The sequence below is a fragment of the Drosophila gunungcola genome, unplaced genomic scaffold (genome assembly GCF_025200985.1).
Source record: "Drosophila gunungcola strain Sukarami unplaced genomic scaffold, Dgunungcola_SK_2 000083F, whole genome shotgun sequence".
Taxonomy (NCBI): Eukaryota; Metazoa; Arthropoda; class Insecta; order Diptera; family Drosophilidae; genus Drosophila; species Drosophila gunungcola.
Window position 1 is genome coordinate 168,914 of NW_026453245.1, and position 5,213 is coordinate 174,126.

At 35.3% G+C, this 5,213-nt stretch overlaps 1 long non-coding RNA gene across 1 annotated transcript; it reads left to right on the forward strand.

Annotated features, from left to right (window-relative positions):
• The first annotated feature begins 2,149 nt into the window (after positions 1 to 2,149).
• On the forward strand, positions 2,150 to 4,367 carry LOC128264876 (uncharacterized). The gene is made up of 3 exons (XR_008268782.1): positions 2,150 to 2,285; positions 2,458 to 2,648; positions 4,237 to 4,367. It is a non-coding gene; the product is annotated as an uncharacterized LOC128264876 (long non-coding RNA).
• Positions 4,368 to 5,213: the final 846 nt, after the last annotated feature.

The window sequence follows — 5,213 nt, forward strand, 5'->3', positions numbered from 1 at the left end:
ATTATCCGAACGTGTAGCGAAATCGGAATGCTACGACAAAGAAAACATAAGTATCGCTTATAAACCGGACCACACATTAAAATTTATATACAACAGATCAAAATCAAAGATAAAAGAAATTGGCAAAAAAGACGTGATATATAAGATACAATGCAACGGCAACAACAACGAAATATGCAACATGATATATATAGGAACAACAAAATCGAAACTAAAAACTAGACTAGCACAGCAAAAATCGGATTTCAAAGCTAGACACCATACGAACGCGCAAAAAACAGCACTCATGTCCCACTGTGCCAATAATAATCACTCTCCGAACTTCGAAGAGGCGAGTATCTTAACACAAGAACAAAACTATGCCAAACGATTCACCATAGAAATGCTACATATCATAAAAACACCTACAAACATACGGATACACTACAAAACGGACACTGACAATTGCGGTCATTTATATATGCAGACATTTACTAAGAAAAGAAAAATTAGTAAACAACTCCACGTCACCGGACGAAGACTTGTAAATTAAATGTATGTCATATGTAAATTGTTTTCTGTTTGTTAAGAATATTAAAATCGTTGTTATTATTTTATAGTTGTCCTGAAGACGGTTGCCGAAGAGCATCCAAAATATATTGACAAATAACCAAAATTAAACAAATTGTGTTATTTTTTCAACATCCTAACCTCGAGCCAGCTAACAATTAATATGTTTTTATCGATATTTTAGAAAAAAGTAAGAAATCCAGCTAAACTAAATTATTATTTACTTGACATTTAATGCAATTTTAATGACTTCACCAGCATTTCGATCAGCTAAGTATTCAACTCCTTTCACTAGATTTTCAGCTTTTTTATTGAGTATTGCATAAACCTACAACTTTAAAAATTTTACACATAAAATGCGCCCAATAAAATTCTTTGAAACGTTGGCATAGCTTAGCTTAATGTATGTTAAAAATTAACCTATACTTATTTAAATAATTTTCTCCAAAAAAAAAAAAAACGTTCTTTTGCGCAAAACTTGGACCCGCTGGCACAGTGTGCAATGTTAAGATTGGCATATGATAAAAATAAACAAGAAAGAAAGCTAAAGCAGCTCAATTATTAGATAGTTATTTTACATATTTTTATTATTTCTATGGGAGCTATGTGATATAGTCGTCCGATTTTGATAAAATATAAACCGTAATTCTGAAATATTTACCTTATACTATATGTCGAAGAACTAAGAAAAAAATTAAAAAACAGTTATAATTTTTTTTCATTTATTTTCCGATTGTTCCTATGGAAGCTATATGATATAGTCGTCCGATTTTGATGAAATTTAAACCGTAATTCTTAAATATTTTACCATTACCATCTCGAAGAACTTAAAAAAAATGAAAAACAGCAAAGTTATAATTTTTTTTTATTTATTTTTCCGATTGTTCCTATAGGAGCTATATGCTATAGTCGCCCGATCCGGCTCGTTCCAACTTAAATACTACCTGCAATAGAAAGACAACTTTTGGGAAAATTTTATGCAGAAAGCTTTAAAACTGAGAGACTAGTTTGCGTAGAAACGGTCGGACAGACGGACGGACAGACGGATATGGCTAGATCGACTCCCCTAGTGATGCTGATCAAGAATATATATACTTTATATGGTCGGAGATGTCTCCTTCACTGCGTTGCAAACTTCTGACTGAAATTATAATACCCTCTGCAAGGGTATAAAACTTCGTAAGTAAAGCAAGAAAGAACTCTTTCGAGTTCCTTGACTACTAGATACCCGTTACCCAGCTAACAAATTCAAACTAAATATTCTACTTGTCGAACTCCAAAGTCAAAGTCACTAGAAGCTAAGAGCGTGCAGCACCCCACCCCCGCTAACAGTTTTTTCGGTCTGTTTCAAACTAAATATTCTATTTGTCGAACTGCATAGTCAACACTAGAAGCAAGAGCGTGCAGCACCCCCACCCCCGCTAACAGTTCTTTCGTTCTGTCTCTCTACATCAGCGCTTACCGGCAGAGCAGCGGCCGAATAGCGGCCGATCAGTGGCAGAGGGTGGCAGATAGGCGCACAGCGGCAGCAGACGACTTAAAAACCCTTTAACTTATATAATTACAGATCGATTTAACAAATGTATGGACGGACAGACAGATGGACATGGCTAGATCGACTCTGCTATTGATCCTGATCAAGAATATAAATACTTTATAGGATCGTAAACGTTTTCTTCTTCCTGTAACTTACTCCTCAGCGATAACAAAATATAGTTTTACTCTACGAGTAACGGGTATTATTATTAGTTTTATACACACAAAAAAATTATCGGAAAAAATCAATTTGATAACGACGTGTCCATTTGAAATTTACAAAAGATATTAATTTTTACCATTGAAAAATGTACAATTGATGTTGCAAAATGGTATTTTTTCAATTTCTCTCTCTTTGAAAAATCTCTGAAGGTGAAAAACAGAGAATCATGCAAGACGGCAAAAATCCATTAAGTTAAGGGGAGAAAGACAGTTACGAAATTCGAACAACAAAATTTTACACCTGTTGTCCCGTGTACACGGCTTTTGCTTGTTTTTCGATCAATTGTTTTTAATGTGAGATGGCATCGCTACTGTGTTTTGCAAGTGGAGTGCAAGAAAAGGTGAGTAGTGTTTTTAATACTTGTGTGTGTGTCTATGTCATTTGGCTGAAATGAAAATTGCACATTTATATAACTTATAAAAATGCACTCCAGAAATTTCGGCAATAAGTGCAGTCGTAAATATATAACAGCGTTCATATTTCGTTTTCTTCGCTGACCATAAGAATCACAGACACAAACGTTTCCGAAATTTCTGGAACGCAGCCGGGTTTTTGGTATGGACACACACACACACAAACTTATACGGTCACTTCCCTGTAGTTCTGAAATTCCCTTCCCTACTTTTTCCTGGCCGGCATGTTTGAAAAACAAAAACAAATCGCATGGGCTTCATCTAGCGAAGTTCAAAAATAAGCAGGCTGACCAAATTCTGTCGGCACTTCTGCCACTGCTGAAGTTCGACCTTTTTTTTGCAGCGGCTGAAAACGGGAGAGAGTTGGACGGAGAGAAAGCGGAGAAAAAAATCAAAATGTCAAGAACAAAAAATACTGTGTAGACTTTTGAATACCCTTTTTTAGAAGCGCTAGTATATTTAATAATTATTATGATGATATATACATAAGTACTTTTTATTGATTTAATGTAATAACATTTTGGAAGTTATTGTAAAGTTGCAATAGGCAACGCCAAAATGTTCATGTTTGATTATCTGCCCTATGTGATTTTAACTACAAGGCATTGTTATGGTCGGATATACTCAGGCAGTAATTTCGGTTCCGTTTTTCGTTCTCCCCATTCCCTTTGAACTTGAATTCGACAGCAATAGAGTAAGGAAGTGTTTTTAAAAGTGAAAACTTTAAGCAATTTTTAATTAAATCAGGTAAGTGCATAAATATAAATAAATAAATAATAGATAAATATAACGGAGAAGGAGTATTTTCATGGTCTGCCATTTCAATTGCGCAGTAAGTCCCGATCGCGCCAAGAGCCAAATTCAAACTGACTACCCTTCAAATACCAGATCTCATCTTCTTGCAACTTCTTGCTCTCCGGTTCTCTCTCTCTCTCTCTCTCTTGGGCGACCGGGCCTCACTCGACGACTACGCCATTCTATAAGAGATCTGGCAATGCCGTCGCCCTACGAGTAGAGCAGGAATTCCTAGAATCCATGTTTTACCAGGAACCAATGTCTTACCAGGAACCAGCTAAGCGACAACCAAATCTGAGCGCCAAATAACTTTAGCGTTCATCGAATTCAAATACTTCTGAGAACTGCGACAAATTAATATATTTGCACATTTAAACAACGGTGTCTAAGCGCGGCAAAAGGTATTAGATGGATGGGAATTCAATCATTGTTTAAACCGTTGTGAAATTAAATCGCGGTAAAATAGAGTTGTTAAAAAAAGCATGCCACGGAATCTATTTGTACAAATGGTGATAAAAGTGCAGTTTATATGAAAGTCTTGTAATTGTGAAATTTATACGCGTCTCAAAAGTTGGGTTAGGTCGTTGAAAAGTTTAAAAAAATTTGTACACTAAAACCAATTATCAAAAATAAAAATTTCACGGTGTTAAAAAAAAAACTTAATAATAGCAGATAAAATAATAATAAATAAAATAAATAAAATCTGTGTTTTTTCTACAGATTGAGAACATCACCGCAATACTGAAGCGAAACAACTTGCCGAAGGCTATAAATGGAGTTTTAGCAGAGCCCCTTCTTTGCGGGTTTAATATAGACGGCGTCAACGGAAAAAAGGCCCTTAAGGCTTTACAGCGATTTTTTCCGTTATAGTCGGTATGTATATTTGATCAAAATAAATCAGATTTTGTATTTTATTCTAATATACATATGTGTTTTGTTTACAGACTGCATATCTGCGTGGGGGGGCCAGCAGCCGGCGGAAAAGTCTCCTGCGCACGCCTTAGCCTGCGCCCAAAACAACGCCAATAAAAAAAAAAAAAAAACAAAAATAAATGTTAATAGCATTAATTTTAATAAATGTTTATAAATTGAATTTCTGATGTTTTTTACTATGATTTCCGTAAAGATTCCTGAGGGAATTTTCACATTCCTGAGAGATTCCTGATGAATTTGATCAAGAAATCCCTCGGATTTTTTTGAAATTCCTCAGGAATTACGGAGGAATTCCAAAGAAATTCCTTCAGGATTCCTCCCAACCTTCGAATTACTCACCGTAATTACACACTATAAATGTTTAAGGTTTCAAGTTAAGACTTCTGGAATTCAGGCCACCGAAATTGTATGAAGTTTTTTGTTTTGGGGACAATTTTGGTAGTCTGAATACCAAGCCTTAAAATGGACGTTTGGTTAATCATCACGACGAGAAAACAGTACCAAATTCATTTTATTTTATGTTTTTTTTTCCCGAAGTTAAGCCAGAAGCTTAACTATCAGCAGGAATCGCATATACGATTCAACAACTACAACATTTTGGAAAAAAAAAAAATGTTATAAATATATGTATATGTCTGAACATCGACTTTCTCAATGGATTCCGCGCCGTTACGAGCAGTGCGCTTTCTCGGCTGTGACATTTCGTGACCGCACTTCGATCAAGACTGTGTCGATCTATCAATCAGAACTCCCTTTTATATACA